This window comes from Peromyscus eremicus, chromosome 10 (assembly GCF_949786415.1).
Source record: "Peromyscus eremicus chromosome 10, PerEre_H2_v1, whole genome shotgun sequence".
NCBI classification, from domain to species: domain Eukaryota; kingdom Metazoa; phylum Chordata; class Mammalia; order Rodentia; family Cricetidae; genus Peromyscus; species Peromyscus eremicus.
This window is the reverse complement of record NC_081426.1, coordinates 32,176,308-32,196,628: the sequence shown is the minus strand read 5'-3', so window position 1 is coordinate 32,196,628 and position 20,321 is coordinate 32,176,308. Positions and strand designations below refer to the sequence as shown.

At 47.7% G+C, this 20,321-nt stretch overlaps 1 long non-coding RNA gene across 1 annotated transcript in view; it reads right to left on the bottom strand.

Moving 5' to 3' along the window:
- Nucleotides 1-11,009: 11,009 nt before the first annotated feature.
- LOC131921113 (uncharacterized) overlaps nt 11,010-20,321 on the bottom strand; it is a 22,185-nt gene continuing 12,873 nt past the window's right edge. Inside the window, exons 2-3 of the long non-coding RNA XR_009381845.1 lie at nt 18,751-18,836; nt 11,010-11,542 (exon numbers count right to left, since the gene is read on the bottom strand). This is a non-coding gene — a long non-coding RNA (uncharacterized LOC131921113). The remainder of the gene's footprint in view (nt 11,543-18,750; nt 18,837-20,321) is intronic.

Below are 20,321 nucleotides of genomic sequence, written 5' to 3'. Positions count from 1 at the left end.
GCTGAGTCTACTCAACTCCCAGGATCGACCAGCTCTGTCCCACTCTTGAGTTTGGACCACACCTCCGAGATATGCTGTTGTCACTAGTGGGCCGGAGTTCTCTTTGACACAAGAAAATCAGACTGGAAGGAATCCTGGGATTTGGTCAAAAATCTAGGCAGGTTTAAGTCTCAGTGTTCATTGACTCCTTCAGAGCATGGTAGCAGGTAAGTAGGAATTCCAGGTCGAGACGAAGAAGCTTCAAAGACAGCAATGGATGGCATTCTCTTGTCTTCCACACAGTCAAGTTCAGTTTCGCTGCAGGGGTGACTTGTGAGCTGAAAGCTGAAGGTCAGAGTGTGGGGTTTGAAGTTTGGGGTTCAAAGAATATCCAGGAGAAGTTTCCTAGAGGTAGATACCTGAGTACAAAAGTCCTAAGGAAAAGCCATGCTGGCCAGGCTGGAACTAGCCTCTGGTAGTTGAAGCATTCTCCCCTCTGCTCCCACCCCACCTCAGTCCAGCCTGGCCCCATCTGCTCAAAGCACACTTTTTTTCTGAGCTGGATTCTGTGCCAGGTGCCTCCGAGGTATCAAAGGATGTAAGACCACAGGGAACTGGTGCATTTTTTTTTTTAACACTGTAAAGAAATAGGGTCTTGGTAAGAGGGGCACTGGGGCTCCAGTTAGCTGGGAAGCAATGGTGGCATGGGAGATTGCCTGGATGTGCCTTTTCCTCTATGAACATCTCCTTCTCTGCGTGTGTCCCCCCACCCTCACCCAAAGGGTGCTGGGAGAGACCTTCCAACCTCTCAGAGTGAAAGTTCCTTCTTTTCAGAGCTCATGCAGCTGTGAGATCCAGAGCCTGGTCCCCAGCTCCATCCAGGAGTCTCTGAAGCTCAGCTCTTTCTGTGCCAGCTGGGTAAGAGGCCAGCTGGGCCTCAGCTGTGGGGTGGAGTTGATCAGGAACACCCCTGGTCAACCGCAGCTCCCAGTGCTACTTGCTTGCTCCTTCTGACACCATGCTGGGCTCCTTAGCCCAGCTGTGTGCCAGCTGTGTGGTCCCAGAGCTCAAGTCACCCAAATCCTTTCCAGCATCCATTTCACAACCCAGGGAAACTGAGGTCTGCCTTTTCCCATCTCCAGTTCAGGAACAGAAAGGCAGAATATTGATCTAGTGGGGGCATGTGCCAAAGCCTGTGCCAAATAACAGAGTGTGTGCATGGTGACTTAATCCTGCAAAGGGCCAGGTAACAGAGAGGTGAATGTTAGCATCACCACCCCCTTGTGGCCACAGGTGTGCTGACACACAGCAGATGAAGGTAGACTGAGGTCTTGGGCAGACTGGGCTCAAACTGAGAAGGTAAGGGAGTCACTGGTGACTGCATTTCAGGAGGTTGTGCAAGTGCCAGCTGGGGTGAGGGTAGAGATAGGGATAGGGTGGGGTGGGGTGTCTGAAGGGAGGAGAGGAACACGTGGGAAGGCATGCTCCTGTTTTCCGATCCTGCCTTTGCTGCACATTTTGACGGAGTTGGGGCTCGGGTCTCCTTTCTGACCCTGAAGTCATCTCCCTTTCCTTCCCCTCTTCCTCTCTCCAACTCCACCTAGGGTTTTTATTCATTCTTCAGTTTCTGCTGTTGAGCATACCTGTCAATCTCCCCTCTGCCCCCACCCCACCTCAGTCCAGCCTGGCCCCATCTGCTCAAAGCACACTTTTTTTCTGAGCTGGATTCTGTGCCAGGTGCCTCCGAGGTATCAAAGGATGTAATCAACAGTATGCCTTTAGAGGAAAATCCTGCACCAGTAATGGTCCCGAGAAGTCAAGCAACACTCCTAAGGCCACCAAGCAGTGATCTAGGGAGGCTGGATTCTCACTCAGACTCCCAGCTTTCCCTGGGGTCTGTGGCTGTGTGTACCAGCAGAGGCAAGCATCAGGAAGCCCTGAGGAAGAAGGAGTGGCCGCCAGCGGCTGCTCTTCCTAAGGCCCTTTTGCTTCCCATTCTCACCAGCCCCCCAGAAGCCAGGCCTTTGGGTGACAGGTCTTCTAAGTTCCTCAGGGGTAAGTATGGCTCCTGTCGCCAGGATGAGGGCTGGGCAAGTGGCTACCTAGCCCATCTGCACTGTTAGCATCTGAGTGGCCCTTGGGGCAGGTCCACTGGAGAGTTCCTGAGCTGTGGTTCCATTTCTGGAAGCAGAGCCCTGGATCTCTCTACAGCAGTCTGGGACCGGAGTGCCCCGAGTGAATGTCTCCTTTTTCTTTCTCATTTTATTTTGTATTTATTTATGTCTTTGCTTCTTCTGAGATGGGATCTCTCACATGACCCGGGCTGCTTTGCACTCCTGATTTCTCCTGCCTCTGCTTCCAGAGTGCTGAGATTACTTGCTTGCTTTCTTATTCTGTTTTTAACGTGATGGATCTAATTTCTCGGAGTGAAAGGTTTCAGGTGGTTGGAGTGACTGGTTCCGAGGACACAGGTTCAGTTCGCCAACATTTACTAGGCAAAATGAGTGTTTCTCCCTGGCAGTTCACGGAGGCAGCTAGTAACAAGGACAGAGTGCAAAGTAAGCCACCAAGCCAGATGAGGCTATGGTAGAGGAAGGTGCTCTCTATGTTAGTGTTCTTGCGGCCAAACACTTAAGGGAGGAAGGGTTTCTTTACAGTTTAGGAAGGGACCGTGACAGGGCAGGCATAGTGGCCGGCTGGAGAGGCGTTACGCCCACAGCCAGGAAGCAGAGAGCAGACAGGAAGCACACTGGGCTATATAAAACCTCAAAACCTGCTCCCAGTTACTTACTTCATCCAGCAAAACTCCATCCTAAAGGTTCCACAAGGTTCCCAAACAGTGCCACCAACTGAGGGCCAAGTGTTCAAACACAGGAGCTGATGGGGGACATTTCACATTCAAATCACAACAGATAAGATAGGGACTGAGGTGGGGTTCCCTGTGGAGAGAACATGGGGACACTGAAGGATATAAAGGAAGTGTCCTTCACATGGCATGCACAGAACCCTGAGGCTGTGGCCATCCTTCAGCTGTGGTATGGCTCTGTGTGTGTTTTGTCTTGCTATATGGCATCTCCGCTTTTTTTTTTTTTTTAAGATTTATTTATTTATTATGTATACAGTGTTCTGCTTGCATGTATGTCTGCAGGCCAGACAAGGGCACCAGATCTCATTGCGGATGGTTGTGAGCCATCATGTGGTTGATGGGAGTTGAACTCAGGACCTCTGGAAGAGCAATCAGTGCTCTCAACCTCTGAGCCATCTCTCCAGCCCGGCATCTCTGCTTTTGATCCAGATTCACAAAGGGCAAAGTCTTTTCTTTTGTTAAATGTTCCCCTCCCAGCATAGTAACTTCTGAGACCCTACCTTGGTGGCTGGTCAGTCATTATCTGTTTCTGCAGTCACTGTGGGAAGGTATTGTATGGGATAATTATTTAAATCCTATTGCTGCGCCCCCAAGTCACATCACTTTGATGTCTTCTTGTTTATTCACAGTAAACTACAGTCTTTACCTTGGTCCACAAGTCTCTATAGAATGTGATGGGGAGATGTTTCAGTTGGTATAGTGTGTGTGTGTGTGTGTGTGTGTGTGTGTGTGTGTGTGTGTGTGTGAGAGAGAGAGAGAGAGAGAGAGAGAGAGAGAGAGAGAGAGAGAGAGAGAGAGAGTCACAAAAGCATGAGTGGGGCTGGAGAGATGGCTCAGGGGTTAAGAACACTGGCTACTCTTCCAGAGGACCTGGGTTCAATTCTCAGAACCCACCTGGAGGCTCATAACCATATATAATCCCCATTCCAAGGGGGACCCAAAGCCTTCTTTGGTCTCTGTGGGCACTGAACACACACAGTGCACAGACATACATGCAGGCAGACACCCGTGCACATCATATAAAAATAAAAATTAAGAAAGCACTAGAACCTGTTTAATCCCAGCACCCACATGCAAAGCTAGATTCCACAGCGTGCTCCCTCAATCCTGATACTTGTGAGGCAGAGAGAGGGGGTGGGGTGGGGAATGGTCTAGCCAAACCAGTGTGCTTCAAGTTCTTGCAAAACACAAGGTGGAAAGTAATAGAGGAAGACACTCAAAGTGAACCTCTGGTCTCTACGTAGAGGCACACTTGTGTGTACATGCACCTGCACACATGGACACATGCAAACCTTATGAGATTCAGCTTGAGTGTCCGTGTGATTTCCAGCCACCCTTACCATTGTGCCTTCTCTGGCCATCTCTCAGCTACAGCACACACGGCCCTACCTCAGGGCCTTTGCACTTGCTGCTTCCACCTGGAACGCTGACCTTTTGGCCACATGAGATCACCAGAGGGCAGTGAAGGAAGCTTGTCCTGTTGTCTCTAGACTCTCAGCTCTCAGAGGCCAGAGGCTTCATTTGTGCATCCCATGCCCGACACACACTAAGACTGCACATCTGTGATTGAGATGGATTATAGTCTCCTCCTACCCATGAGCAGTCACGGTTCCCAGAGGTCCTGCGAGCGGCTGGATAGCAAAGCAACTTATTGAGTGTGAGCACAACTTCTTGTTTTCTCTCTCCAAGGAGATCCAGAAGGCAAGAAGTTGGATGCTGAGATAGAGGCCGTCCCTCAACCCCCAGACAGCTGGTCTTGCAGGCTGTGGGTCCTGGATGTTGAGGAAAATGGAAGAAGCCAACCCTTATTTCCGTGGACTTCAGCCTGCTCCATTCATATCCTGTCTCTCCATCCAGAGCAGACTGTGGACAGTTGTAGACTGAGAAGAGGGACAGGGTTTCCAGCAAAGGAGGTGGGCAGAAGGTGCTGCTCCTGTGACCTCATTGTTAAGAAATTTAATTTCTAATTTAAGTCTCACACTGAACCAAGAATCCAGGAAGGAACCAGTGGAGCCCTCCTCCCCCATTCCCACAACTCTATGACATCAGAACCCTCCCATACCCACCACCCTCCCACACCCTGCCTGTTATGATATATGCATGTGGGTTACCCTGAGGGTATCCCACGCATTCAGAGAAACATGCTGGCATGCTGGGCAGATGCAGCGGCTGGTGGCAGGTAAGACACACCATGCAGGCATGGCAGCAGCGGTGACGGCAGACATTCATTCACAACCCAGGCGCTGCATCTGTGGAAAGAGTTCATTATAATATAGAGATAAAGAGACAGAAAGACAGAAAGGAGAGAGAGGAAGAGAAGAGAGGAAAAGTGGAGGTGTACACACCTCATGGCAGAGAAGAAAGAGAGTGGAAGAGAGAGAGGAAGGGGAGGAGTTTTTCCTTAAAATGAGGCTTTTACAACAGGATGCAGGGTGGCCCCAAGGGGTGGGATTTCAAGGGACAGGTCAGAATATTAACATTCCTCCATTTTGATTATTATAAATAAAGGTGAGTTATGGAAGCACGTTGGGGAACAAGGGCGCTGAATTCCTGAGACTGCTTCAAGCTGACAAGGGGCAAAGGGGGGAGGGGGATGCTGGGAGTCATGCACGGAGGGAGAGCTCAGGTATGTTCCTTGAGGGAGCTGAGAAGGCAGTTTGCAGCAGTGGTGTTCCAGGAGCTTGGGGGGAATGGCACACCAAATCAGGAGTACAGAAGCCATGGCATCTGCTATTTCTCTGGAGGTCAGGCAGGAACAGCGAATCTGCAAAGTACACTTGAAAAACAGGTGGGGTCAGAAATGGACTCTGGAGATTGTTAGTTTTCATCAGACCAGATTTCTTGATACAGTGGCAGAACTTTTCCCCGGAACCTGCAGGTATCTGTAAGACAGCTGGAATAGCTTTGGCAGAACCTTTTCTAGGAACCTGTAGGTATCTGTAAGACAGCTGGAATGGATTTACATCATAGCAAAAGGGTTAAAAATCCATAGACCTTTAAGGACTCTTAAGAACCCTTTGTAGTCAATGTTCTATCAGTTTATCAAAGCTGCATTTATCAATATTAAAACTTTGAACCTCTGGAGTTATATCTGAAACTATTCTGTACTATGAAGTCTGTGAATGAGACGTACCTGTCTATAATTGGAGAGCATATATATATATATAATCTTGGGATTGGGGCTGTTAAACTGATACCCTAGTCATCTAACATTGTCAGATCTGAGAAGGATAAATTTAAGAAGTGAGACAGCTTTCTAGCTACCTAGGCAGCAATCCCAAGTTTTTCTGTAGTCGTTGGGGAACAGAAGCCCCAAAGGCAACATGTGTTCAGCTGATAGGCCCAGGAGATGTGACAGATTTTTTCTGTGAAGTAGAAATTTAGGGAGGTCATCCTACTTGTCTTGACAGAGAGGACAACCGATCCCTGTTGCTCCTCATATTCACAGTCTGGACAGGATCTCAGCTTTTCCCTGCATGGCCAGCCTTGCCATGAGCTTCTGGGTGGAAGTTCTTCTGTGGCCATCTGTCTTCTTGAGGAGATACAGGATGCTGCCAGGAGCTGACATGTCTCTCTGTCATCAAAAGCTTTTATATTAAATGTCATATTCTCAGATCTCTACAGGTATTTGAGGAATAAAATCTGTTAAATGTATAGATCTATATCTATATCTTTGAGAGCATATATATAAATTAAATCTGAATATACAGGTTTCCCAGTTGGTCACAGACCAACGAAGTCAGCAAGGACAGGGAGGCCTTCATTCTTAAGCCTGAATAGATCCTGAGCAAGGAGAGACATACTCTAAGCCATTGGCAGTGATATCTGAATCCATTACCATTTTTAATGCCCTGTAGCTGTAGTTCTGATCCCTGAGTATAGCCAGACTACAATCCTGAATGACTTATATAGAAATAATTCTTTCCTTTTTTTTTTTTTTGGTTTTTCAAGACAGGGTTTCTCTGTGTAGCTTTGCGCCTTTCCTGGAACTCGCTTTGGAGACCAGGCTGGCCTCGAACTCACAGAGATCCGCCTGCCTCTTCCTCCCGAGTGCTGGGATTAAAGGCATGTACCACCACCACCTGGCCAAAATAATTATTTCTTAAGCTGTCTCCTGAGAAGGCAAAGAAGAGTGACAGGGAAAAGATCCCAAGGCTGAATGAGAACAGAGTTGGGGTATGGCCCAACTCTGAGAAAAGGACCCTCTGAGAAAAGGAAAAAGACCCTTTTGGTGGACTCTTTGCCAGGGGTTCCATCCTTAAGCTAGCCCTCCAGCCTGTCCTTGGAACAGGGAGCACAGGATAATGTATTCCCCATAGCTGTTTCAAGCTGAAATAGGGCGTGGGTGGTCAGGACTCTGGCTAGTTAAAGGTAGGGAGGGAACCCAGGAAATGGGGTATTTATCAGAAGTGTGTGGTCATCTGACCTAGCTGCAGAGAAAAGAAATAATTGCGTTTGTCTGGGCTGGTTCACATCACATAGACAAGAGTTTCTGCTGGCATCCATAGCAGGGGAAGTGCTGCAGGCTGTGGTTCACAACTATTGTTTCAATGTTTCTGCCAGTCTGCTGAAATGTGGACTAGAGATGAGAGTTAAAATGCATGAATTTATTTGGAACCTTTTGGCCTATGGTCTTAGTGACTGGGAAAGGGAGGCCAGGAGAGAGAGAAATACCATCCTCAGGAATAGATATGTGAGGAAACTCATTTGTCTAGAGCTCCTTTGACCTCTGTGAAGTGGATCCAATGGTTTCTTTGGATCCTGTGAAGTTTATATGAATTTTTAGTTCATAAAAGGACATAAAAGTTTAGATAAATTAGTATTATCAACCAGTACTGAAACCCATATCATAGAAGAGCAGACAATGGGTATCTGTAAAACAGCAGAAGTAGACTCATACCCTTGAGTTCTAGCAGAATTACAGATTTGTATTAAAAACTTTATCGCCAGTATGTGGAGGGAATAGGTCTCTGGGCCCTGCCCATTCGAGCCTGAGAGAGGCATTGAGGAACACCAGGCCAAAACCAGAGTCCCTTTCTCAGCCTGTAAAACAAATATGTGGCATGAAGCAATTTCCTGACCTCTCCCCCATACAGACGGCCTGAGTGCTGGGTGCCCCACACATGCTCAAGCTACAGAAAGGGAGTGACTTTTTGCTGCCCTTAGTAAAGATGCTGGTAAGGCCATATGACCTGTCTGTTTTGACCTTATTTAAGACGGCAGCTTGACCATGTGATTGCCCTTGTTTAAGATGGTGCCACCTGACCACTTGTTAATGTGGATTTTTCCCCCCCAAAATAAACTGAGCAGATAAAGAACAGATAAATTGAAGCATTTAAAAATCAGTCAGAAAGAAATACAGATGGCCATATCAATCATACATTTCCATTTGCACATAGGAAATAGACTTTGTAAAAGAAAGATGGAGAGCCCTCCCATACCCACTATGCTATGACATCAAAGCCCTCCTGAACCCCTTCACTCTGTGACATTCTATGCTTATTGTAATCATATTCTTTCTTACCTGGAAAAACTCTAAATTTTCCTTTAAAAGTCCTATATTTTGTGGCATAAGTGGAAGCACGAGCCTGGGAATTGGCCCAGTTAGGCACACTGGAACTTCTGAAGGGAAACTGGGTTTCTGAGTCTGGTCATTCACTGCAGGCTGTATGCACTCAGGTCTGTGTTTGCGTGTCTGAGTTACCACTCTTCATCTGGGTAGTAGGAGCTGGAAGGATTTCTGCCCCACAGGATTGCCATGGGGGGGCAAATGAACTGAATGTGACATAATTCTAGTTGTGCTGGGGACTCTCCTCAGGTCCACTGTCACAGCACCCTGGCTGATATCTATGTTTTCTGAGGCTCACATTAGCTGACCCTAAGACATCATAGGAAGTCAGGCCCTTTTTTACTGAAAACCTTGGCCCAGAACCCTGTCCTCGAAGTCTAGGGCTCTTAGTGTTCACCAGGCTCTGTAGGTCTGTGAGACTGTGCCCACCCCTGCCCCGGGGGGGTGGTGGTGGTTGTGTGTGCTCAAATGCAGGCAACCCAGTCTACGTGCAGTTACAGAGAGTCCAGTGTGCTCCTCTACGCGGGTGGGAGGAAGGGAAGAGCCATTTTCCCTGTGTTGAGCACCTACTGGGGTCCCTGTGCCAGCTCCTCCATTTAGCAGTCACAGAGACAGCCCAGTGGCGTGGGTGTCTTTTTCCTGTTCCTCAGGGAACACTGGATTCCAGATGTGCTGAACCAACTGCTCAAGAACCAAGTCTGGAATTCAGATTTAGTTTGCGCGACTGAAAGTACACACCCCTCCAATTTGCTTACACTGATGCTTACTCCAAGAGGCCTTTGAACATAAATTCACCCGCATACACTCCAGAAAGTGGTAGAAAAATAAGAATCAAGTAAAACACCTAAAGGAAGGTCATTAGGAATATGAAACAGACAACACACTGCCCCTTGCTTGGTGGTCACCGGGGACCATAAGAGCCGGGAACTCTGACAAGCAGCCTTTGACGTCCTGTAACTGGCTGGCTATAAGAGAATGTTAATGAAATGTTTTGAGTTTTCTTTTTTCTTGTTAAAATCTCATTTCAAATAATTCCGTTTGTCATCCTTTCTTCCCCCTTTTTTCCCCGTTTTCTTAAAACAAGGAACAAAAACAAATGTTTTCCAAAGCTTCAAACCAAGACCTCTGTGTGAGTTTCTCTTTTTCAGCCAAATAGTCCAGCAGGGAATTTCCTCCCCGTTCTGTTGGTTCCTACCCTCAGCATCCTGCTGTCCCCCTCCATTGTCCTCAAACACCAGTCCTATCCCCACAGGTGGTCAGAGTCCTGAGTTCAAGATGGGCAACCGTTTCTGCTACTAAAATGAGTTTTTATTTTAATATAAAGTACACATCAGCACATTTCCCACTGTATGATAAAGGAGGGACCTGTCAGAGTAGAAACTGCACCCTCATTGTTTCCCCAGAGGGTCTCCGTTTTCAAAGGTTTCAAAATTAATTTAGTTGTTTCCCCCTCTTTAAACGAAGCCATACATAGTTTAAAGGTCAAGTGGTTCTGAAGGGCCTTACAATGGAAAACACCAACCCTCCCCTCGTCGCTCCCACACCCAATTTTTCTCCATATACAACCATTTCAATGTGTAGGGTTCCCCGGGAGCTGGAGTTACAGATGGTTGTGAGCTTCCTCATCATGGTGCTGGGGTCTGAGTAAGCGAGGAGAGCTGAACGGTTAGGGCAGGCTGAGAGAAGAAACTGAGGAAGAGATGGACTCTAGAATTTGAGGTTGAACGTGAGTGGGTGGCAGAAGCCGGCAGAAACAGATGAGCCATACCTTAGAAGCGCAACATCAGCAGCTTGGTTCAGTTAGGAGAGACTGAGCCCCTTAGAAGGGGGCCCATACATGACTCTCCCGGGTTTCAGCACCAGATGAATGAAGTGAGGACATGATCACTCCGAGATATGGTTGAGGAGGTTTTTATTGCAGATGTGAGGGAGAGAACAGCTAGGAGCATTTGAAAAAGTCCAGAGCAGCCAGAAAGAAGAGAGAGAGAGAGAGAGAGAGAGAGAGAGAGAGAGAGAGAGAGAGAGAGAACGAACTAACTCAGCCAGTAGACTGAACCAGGCCATGGGAGGAGAGGGGGTACTGGGGAAGCAAGACAGGAAGACAGAAGAAGACCAAGAGAAACAGGAGGACCAAGAGAGTGCACGGCTGAATGGTAGGGTTATATAGGAATGAGAAGCTGGGGAAGGGAAGTCAATGAGCTGGAGAAGTTTAGGGTAGGGGGTGGGGTGAGAAGAGCTGAGAGGAGCCACAGGGACTGAGTGAGCCAGGATGCCTGCATCACTTTGGTATGCTAATAGGCACCACAGTTAGCTATTTGCCCTGGGTTTCTTTTGGACCTGACATGTATGTATGTATGTATGTATGTATGTATGTATGTATGTATGTATGTATTTCTCTCTCTCTCTCTCTCTCTCTCTCTCTTTTTTGTTTTTTTTTTTTTTTTTGTTTTTTGAGACAAGATTTCTCTGTGTAGTTTTGGTGCCTGTCCTGGATCTCGCTCTGTAGACCAGGCTGGCCTCGAACTCACAGAGATCCTCCTGGCTCTGCCTTCCGAGTGCTAAGATTAAAGGTGTGCGCCACCACCGCCCGGCTGTATGTATTTATTTATCTAGTGCATGTGTGGGTGTGCACATGAAGTGGCAGGAGTGTGGAGGTCAGAGGACAGTTTGGAGTTGGTTCTCTCCTCCCAGCATGTGGAGCTACTGAGCTCAGGGAGTCAGAGAGTAGTCAGATTCAGCTGCAAACTCCCTTACCCTCTGGGCTATCTTGCTGGCCCCCAGTTCTTAAATGTTAAACAACATCTTGTCTTCAGTGTTCTTTTTCTCTCTCTCCTTTACTCTGCTTCTACTTTTGTCCCTTTATTTTCAGTGTTTAAGAGCTCTGCCTTGTTCTCTGCACGGCCCCCTCTTGGAACATCACGACGTTCTTTTCCAGGCACAGTACTTTATGCCTTAGACATAAGAAGATTTCTCTGCTGCCTGCTGCCTCGCCTCCCCTCTGCCCCAATCTCCAAATCGTCTTGTTTCTCAGTTTCACCTTCCTCCTTCACATGGAGGGATGCTGCTGCTTCTTGAGCACCACTGGCAGAAGCTTCATGGGCACGAGGTGAGCTTGTGGACCGGATTGCCTGAGTAGCCAGCAAAACAGTGATCAACCCAAATGCAATGGGACCAACCAAATTATAGTGAAGTTAACATTTGGATCCAAGCTAAAGGCTAGATCTCTAAGTCTGAACTCTTGCTCATAACTTTTTGAATATGCAGCCCTGACCTTGAGGTAGAATATGTCCCTTAGCAATGCCATGTGGCTAAATCTCAGAGTCCTAGGTAAAGAGTGGGACAGAAGAAAACAGACCAGCTTTAATAAAGCAAAAGAAAAAAATTTTTTTTTTTTTGGTTTTCTATGCCTGATGTCACGCTCAGGCTGGAGAGGTAAAAAGTGGTGGAATGTACCAGAAATCCCACCATTTGGGAGGCAGAGGCAGGAGGCTGTCATTTGAGGTCAGCTTGGGCTACACAATGGGAAGGAAAAGAAAAAGGGAGAGTGAATGAATGAATGAGTGAATGAATAAATGAATTGCTTTGTTGCAGAGGACTGAAGGGACAAGGAGAAGGCAAAGGAATGGCCGGATTGTGTTGAGCCAAACTTCAACTTGGACTCACTTAGTCAGATGCAGGGTCAAAGGTCAGCCTGGAGGTCTTGTCTCAGGATTTCTCTTGGGCCTAGTGAGAGCTCTACCAGGAGCACATATGCTGGTTAGTATTTTGGCTATTTGACACAAACTAGAGTTGCTTGGGAGGAGGTAACCTCAGTTGAGGCTTTTCTCCCTTAAGTGGCCTGTGGGCAAGTCTGAGAGGCAGTTTCTTGATTAACTACTGAGATAGCCCAGCCCACAGTGTTTCCATCCCTGGGCAGGTGGTCCTGGGATGTATAAGAAAGCCAGCTGAGCAAGCCATGAGAAGCAAGCCAATAAGCAGTGTTCCTCTGTGACCTCTGCTTATGTGCCTGTCTCAGTTCCTGCCTTGGTTTCCCTCAATGATGGACTGTGATGTGGAAGGGTAAGCTGAAATAAACCTTGCCTTTCTTAAGACACTTTTGGTCATAGTGTTGATTACATTAACAGAGAAGCAACAAGGCCCCTGAGCATGTGGGTGGTGCTTACAAAGTTCAAGTCTGTCTGTCTGTCTGCCTTCAACCTTAGGACAGAGTGGGCTTGTGCTGTGCCCCTTCTCATGGGGTGCTCTTGAGACATGGGGTATGCCTCGGGCATATCTGGCGTCTGGGACTCCAGCTAGCCTCTGAACTTTCAACTTTAGTTTCCTTCTCTCTGATGTGGAGCAACTACCAATGTAACACAACCAAACACCCCACTGCAAGTGTTGATTAAAACTGAGAAGCGCTGCCAACACACCTTATGAAGTCATCAACACCAGAGAGCCATCAGTATGGCTGACTCTTCTGGGTCACTGCTCTTTTCAGTGCTTGTCTTTGTTGTCAAGGGGAGGGTTGTCACACCTCCTGGCAGGTTTCCTTCACAGCGAACGCTCAGTTTTAAGTAAGGTCTGACACACAAGGGCTTAATAAAACTTGGCTGAATGGATACTCTCTCTAATGCTATTGTTGATAGGAGACAACATGAGAGGGACTTGGGCTTTTGTTCTATGAATAGAACATTACCTAATCTCTCTCTCTCTCTCTCTCTCTCTCTCTCTCTCTCTCTCTCTCTCTCTCTGTGTGTGTGTGTGTGTGTGTGTGTGTGTGTGTGTGTGTTACGGAGTGGGTGTGGAGGTCAGGGAAAACTTTGTGGAGTGGGTTCTCTCCTTCCGCTGCTACATGGGTTCCAGGGATTGAACTCAGGTCAAGAGACTTCCACGGCAAGCCTTTTACCCATTGATCCATCTCTGCAGGCCCTCCCTTTGTTTTTAGAGAGAGCATCCCTCATTGGGACCTGGAACTCACCAATGAGTCTAGACTGAGAGGCCACCGAATCCCAGGGATCCCCCTCTCACTTCATCCCAACACTGTGATTCCCAGGAATTATAGGGGTGGACTGCCATGCCCGGCTATTTACACGGGTGCCAGGGATTGAACTCAGGGCCTCAGGCTTCCCCAGCGAGCACTTTCCCGACTGAGCCCTCTGCGCGAGCCCCACATAACAGTTTTTTGCCTCAGTTTTCTGTGAGGACCCTTGTTTCTCCCTCTCTCTTTCACGGCATTGTCGGGTCCAGCTCTGTCCAAGGTCAGACTCTCTGGCCCTGGGGTTCTCTCAAGCGCCAGAGCCAGCAACAGGCTGAAGTCATCACAGCCCCGAGATTAGATGCAAGAAGCCTCGTGATCCACATGAAAAAGATGTCAGGAATCGGAAAAAAAGATACGTTTTGGCTGGAGCGCCCCCTTCACCACTCTTGAGCTCTCTTAATAGAAGAAGTTGGAGTTTTCCTCTTTTTTTTTTTTTTTTTTTTTTTTGCGTGCAGATTATCTGAGAACGGCTTGGCACTTGGGAATTTTCCACTGGCGCGAGCTGAGCGTAGTGGCGCCAAGAAAGGAGAGAAGAAAATCAGACAACGTGGGCCCCGGGTTTCCTGCCAGTCTCAATTTGGGAGACTTTTTCCATCCTTGGGGCCATTTGTGAGAAATTAAGCTCAGAGGCCTTCTAGGGAAAAATCTTTGGACTTTTGATTCCCCAGTGTGGAAATTTTGCACATTTGAATATTAAGTAGTGACTTGAGAAGGGTGTGGGAGGCGAGGCCAGAAATTCGGCATGTGCTTTTTTTTTTTTTTCCCTTTTGTCATGGGAAGGCAGCATGGTTTCTGCAGCCTGAAAAGGCTTCGTCAAAACGTGGCCTCACTATCCACTGAGTGGGATGGAGAAATGGTGTCATCTGTGGCCTCAGTTTCCCGCCTCGGAAACAGAGTGATGCTATTGACTTCACTGAGTTTCTCTGGGGAGCAGCTGTGGATCGTTCTCTCTCTCTCTCTCTCTCTCTCTCTCTCTCTCTCTCTCTCTCTCTCTCTCTCTCTCTCTCTCCAGAAACAGTGTTTTTCTGTAGGGGCATTTCCAGTTACCTGTCTAATCCTCTCTCAAAGCTTTCCTGGTGGCAGGAAAGTGACTAAGGCTAAGCTCTCAGCTGGGCCTGGACTGTCGGTGCAGAACGCGCCTGTGGAGTGTTAACCCCGGCAGGTGCATCTGGTAGGGTGGACTCCTCTGTGGTAGTAGGTGTTAACACTCGATGGTGGAACCTGGTGAGAGGCTGCTGTCAACAATCCCTCTTTCTTGCCTTTTGAAATTCTTTGGGTTGTTGAGATGGCTTAGTACCCGAAGGTGTTTGCTGCCAAGCCTGATGACCTGAGTTCCATCCCTGGGATCCACGTGGGGCAAGGAGAGAAAAGTCTCCTGCAAGGTGACCTCTGACCTCCACATGCTCCTCCCCTCCACACATGCACATACAAATGAATGAACGAAAGAATAAATAAATGAAATAAAACGTTAAAAAAGAAATTAATTGGCCTATAGGGACAAAAAGTTGATAGAAACGTTGGGTCACATCTCACCTGTGTTAGAGAGGGTAATAAAGGGCAGAGACCAACACGTGAGAGTTCAGAGCAGGCTGGCAAAACTTGCCCTTCAACAGACCTTCATCACAGTCATGCCAGGGGGAACAGGACCAGCACAGAGGAGGAGGCAGGCCCTTTGCTCTGGAACAATTTTGCTTTAGCCCACATTCACAGGGTCGACCTGGTGCAGCCGATCTCTGCGCTTCACTGAAGTCATACACCAGCTGCCTGCTGGTGTCCACACCTGCTCTTGGGAGGCTCCATCTTCAACCCACAGGGCTTCTTACAGAGACCTTCCAGACCCTGCCCTCGAGGTAAACTTGAGGACTCTTCTGCTTCTGTCCCAGGGATGGCTCGGGGCCTCTCATTTTGGCTTCAGGGAAAGCTATTGGTCCTCAGCCTTGTTCAGCTTAAAGGAGGAACTTGTCAATGCAGCCTTCCGCAGACCACATAGTTAGATCCCACTAGCAGCAGACAGCAACATGAATCTTATTAAAGTATAGAGAGTCGGGATCCTGAGGATCCCAGCCCAGCTCATAGTGAACTTGCAAGTTAAAGGTTTCTTTTGAAATGGTTCTGGTTAGGCACATAGTAGGCATTTTGTATGAAGCCTTGCAATGTAGGATCTGGGGGTGAGCTCCAGAGTCATGTTCTGGGACTTCCAATATGGCCACTACATTGTGCATGACTTTGGGAAACTTGCATAAACACCCTCTTCTCTACTCTTTTTTCAGATGAGTATTCCTCTACCTTCAGTTGAGAAACACCTCAGTGGACAAGCCTATGAGTTTCCAGTGGCTTTGTAGAAACACCATGGTAAATCTACATTATCAGAGCCAGGTGCCGAGGCTCACACCTGTAATCCCAACCTGGACAGCTGAGGCAAGGAAGATGGTTGTGAGTTCAAAGCCAGACTAGGCTACAGAGTGAGACCCTGTCTCCTAAAGAGACACAACAGAATGAGATGAAACAAACAAACAGATATCAACCACCCTTATTAACTGGGCTGGCCTGGTGTAATTACAAGTTCTCTTAGAAAAGAGGATGCAGGGACGCAGTCAGAATAGAGATGAGGTCATGGAAGTGGGGCCGAGGAGACAAGGCTGCTGGCGTCGAAGGCAGAGAAAGTGACATGAACCAGGGACACAGGTACCATCTAGACACTGTAGAGACAATGGCATCCTTCTCAGGAAATTCCTGGCTGGGTTACTCCTGTCACATCCCAACCTCAGCACATCAAGACTGATGTCAGAATTCAGAGATCTCCATTTAACAAAATGGTGGCTGTTAGTTTGTGATAGGTAGCCTTTATTTGCGGTGAAGGGATTTTGGATTTTGTCAAAGGTCTTTTCTGTAGCAATGGAAATGATCGTGTGCCTTCTTTATGTGTTGAATTGTTTATTGATTTACATGCACTGAACCAGTCCTGCATCCCTAGAATGAAACCAACTTGATCATGGAGAATGACCTTTTAGATGTGTTCTTGAATACAGTTTGTGTTGTAGTTAGGGTTACTATTGCTGCAATGAAACACCCAGAGCAGAAGCAAGTTCAGGAGGAAAGGGTTTATTTGGCTTATACTTCCACCTTGTAGTCCATCACTGAAGGAGTCAGGACAGGAACTCAAGCAGGGCAGGAACCTGGAGGCAGGAGTTGATGCAGAGGCTATGGAGGGGTGCCGCTTACTTGCTTGCTCATCATGGCTTGCTCAGCCTGCTTTCTTATAGACCCAGGACCACCAGCCCAGGGATGGCACCACCCACAATAGGCCTGGGCCCTCCCCCATCAATCACTAATTAAGAAAACCCTACAGCTCAGTCCTATGGAGACATTTTCTCAATTGTGGTTCCCTCCTTTCAGTTGACTCTAGCTTGTGTCAAGTTGACATAAAACTAGCCAGGATAGTTTATAAGTATTTTGTTGAGAATTTTTGCATCTAACCTCATCAGGGAGATTGATAATTCTTTTGTTGTTGTTGGGTCACTATCTGGTTTGGGTGTGTGGCTGTCTGGTTCTAATGGCTTTGTAAAAAGAATTAGAAATGCTTCTTCTCTATTTTGTGGACTAATTTGAGTGTTAATACTAGTGTTAATACTAATGTTGGTATTAGTTCTTTGAAGGCTGGAAGAATTCTGTGCTGGATCTATCTGGCTCTGGGGACGCCATTATCCAATAAATAAAACCACTGCTATTTCCTCCCCTTGCAGCACAAAGTGACAGGAGCTAGCCATGACACAGGGCACTGAAATGGCGTTCAAGACTTGGAAGCACACACAAAGCTCCCTGGCTTTGTCCCAGCACAGTCAGACCGCCTAGACTCTCAGGTAGGTGCAACTAACTTCTGCTGTTTGAAGTTGCTGTGCTATAGGATCTCTTGGTAAAAGAGCCCCGTCAGGACCATCTGGGCCTTGTAGTTCTTCACTGGCCATTGCTGTGAGGAGCATTGTTTGCAGCAGGACGTGGGGATGAGGGAAAGGGACACGGGTGCCCTCTGCTGAGCCTGGATCCCAGATCCAGAGCCTCCGTGGCGGTCAAAGCCTAGTGTTGGCAAACAAATGCCAGGTGAGGCGGTGTCCCTCCCTGGGGCTCGGCTGGACAGAACCTGTGCCGTTTGGGCTTCTGCAGCTAGGGCTGGGACCAGTGGCCTTTGAGGCAGAAAGAATGGAAGGGGTACACAGAAGGCTCCAGAGCTTTGACTGCCCCCCCCCGCTCCCCCAAACTCCGATTTGTGCTGCCAATCTCTCCCCCTGGGTGGGGACACCCACTGGATCATGGTTGACCTGATGCTGAAGAGGCTCTAGACCCACCAAAGGACCGTCTTCAGCTGCTGACTCGTTCTGAGCCCGGGTCTCTTGCTTCCATGGAACAATAGTGTTCAGCAGCAGCCACTCAGCCCCATAAATTCTGAGGTTGCTTCTCAGACACCTCTTCTCCTAGTCACTCTGATGTAACTAAACTACCATAGACTGGGTGGCTTAGACAGGAGGAATTTAAGCTAAGGTTAGGACGGAAGCCAATTCCGATATTGGTGAAGGATCTCTCTGTTACTAAGATGCCATTTTTCATATACTAATTCCACCACAAATGCCCCATCCTTAACCTCATCAGTTTTCTCCCAAGTCTCTGCCTCCAAATTGCAGCCTGTTGGCAATTATGTCTTTAATGTATAAATGGGGAGGTCAGGGGCACCTCCAACCCATCCTGCTTCCTGAGTTTCAGAGGTGAATGCCCCCTTCCACTCATCTGCTGTCTCCATGAAGACCAGACAGCTACAATGATAGGGTCCCCGTCATCTGGCTGATAAGATCCAATTTTAGATTCCCACTCTGAGGGTCTGTTCATAGAATAATACCCAGCATTATCTAAGGGCTACCTAGGATTAGAACCCAAGGTAGGGTCCTTTGTGAAATAGAAAAGGATAGGTCTAGATGAGATTAGAGAGAGGGGGTCCAGGCAGTGCAGGAACGTGTCTGGGAAAGCTGGGTCTCAACTGAAGTCTGACCTGTCTGTGCACTGAGTTCTGGTCAGTCTCATTTAGGGGTGAGGTAGACAAAACTTTGTATCTACAAAGTAGTGAGAAGCTGTAGATAGCCCCCTGGTCTGCAGATAGACCCTGGTCAGCGCTGGAAAGGGTGGGGTTCCTCAGATATGTCCCAGAGGGCATAAGACAGTGTGCCCCAGGAGGGGGTTGGCTGAGTGACCTGCAGTGTGTGTGGGGTGTCCAGCCTACGAAGTGGGGTCTTCCAGGGTATTGTCAGCACCTCTCAGAGTTCATCCTACCTTTCAAAGTCAGCATCCTCATAGCAGCTTGGAGGTTAATCCCAGAAACTGGAAAATGAAACGAGTCGAATGCCAGGAGCGTAGGTCTGAGATAAGAGAGGGGTGATTGAGTTTGGCGATGGAAAGGCTTTGGCTCCGAAGCTGTTTCTCCCTGTCAGCCAACAACATGTTCACTAATCAGCACTTTACAGCTTACAAAGTGCATGCTCTCTCTTTCTCAGATTTATTATTTCATGTGTATGTTTGTGCACCTTGTGTGTACAGTGACCTTGGAGTCCAGAAGAGGGCATTATAACTCCTGCAACTAGAGTTACAGATGGTTGTGGGCCACCATGTGGGTGCTGGGAACGGAACTCCGGTCCTCTGGAAGAGCAACAAGTGTTCTTAACCAGTCTTTAATCAGTCTCTGTGACTGATGACCCATATAATAATCATGTGCATGTGTTTATATATGTATGTGTGTTGTTTATGTACATGTGTATATGTTGTGTCAGAAGTTTGTATGTATTGTACATATCCATTGGCATGTGCGTATTATGTGCATGTGTGTGCTGTATGTGTATGTACGTGTGCTGTATGTGTGCATATATATATATATGTGTATTGTGCTTGTGTGTGCTGTGTGTTGTATGCATATGCATGTGTGTATGTATGCTTGTGTGTGCTGTATGTGTATACATGTGTGTATATGTGTGTTGTATGTGTATACATGTGTGTATGTGCATGTGTGTGCTATATGGTGTGTTGTATGCATATACATGTGTGTATGTGTGCTTGTGCATGCTGCATGTGTGTTGTATGTATGTACATGTATATATGTGCCCTGTGTGAGGGGTCTCACTGTTCACAGAGGAGTGAAATGACTTCCAAGGAGTATGGGGAGGTAAGAGGCTGAGGCAGAGAGAAAAGGCAGGCTCTGCTCAGTGCTGCTCTGTCCTTGACTTTACACCTGTCCCTTCTTTCAATGAGAGGAAACCTTGGCCAGTGTCAGGTAGGATGCTCAATGGCTGTGATGACATGCATACCTGGAAAGCCCATGGGCAGGGTGTCTAAGTTCTGGCCCTCTCACCTCCCCACTTGTCGTCCCTTTCTAGGCTTCCATTGAGTGTTTTGTCTGCACTTGAGGAATGGGTTGGGTGTTCTGACTCCGGGAAACATTTGGTTCTGTTACCTGCTGACAGATGTCTTACAGGGCCAAGGGCCATAGCATGCTCTGCACACTGTAGGCAGGTTTTCCAAGTTCTCAGTCTGGAGTGGGGAAGGCGGTGCATTCAAGATGCTGTCTCTGAGCAGTACTGAAAATCTCTACAGTGCGTCATCGACATTTCCATTCTCCGAACACACAAGTGACAGTATTTTCCTCTCTACAGGTGATAAAGAAGTCTAGATGCTTCTGCTTCTACTGGGCTGGCCCATAAGCCTTCCTCCCAACCTGGTTGCAGAATTCCTTTGCTCTGGAGACCACTCTCTGGACCATGTCTTGTAACTGCCTTTTGGTTATAGATGTCATTTTCTGTTCCTCTTTTAGAATCTAGACTTTTAGAATCTGGGCTGTCTTGGTCACAACTGCA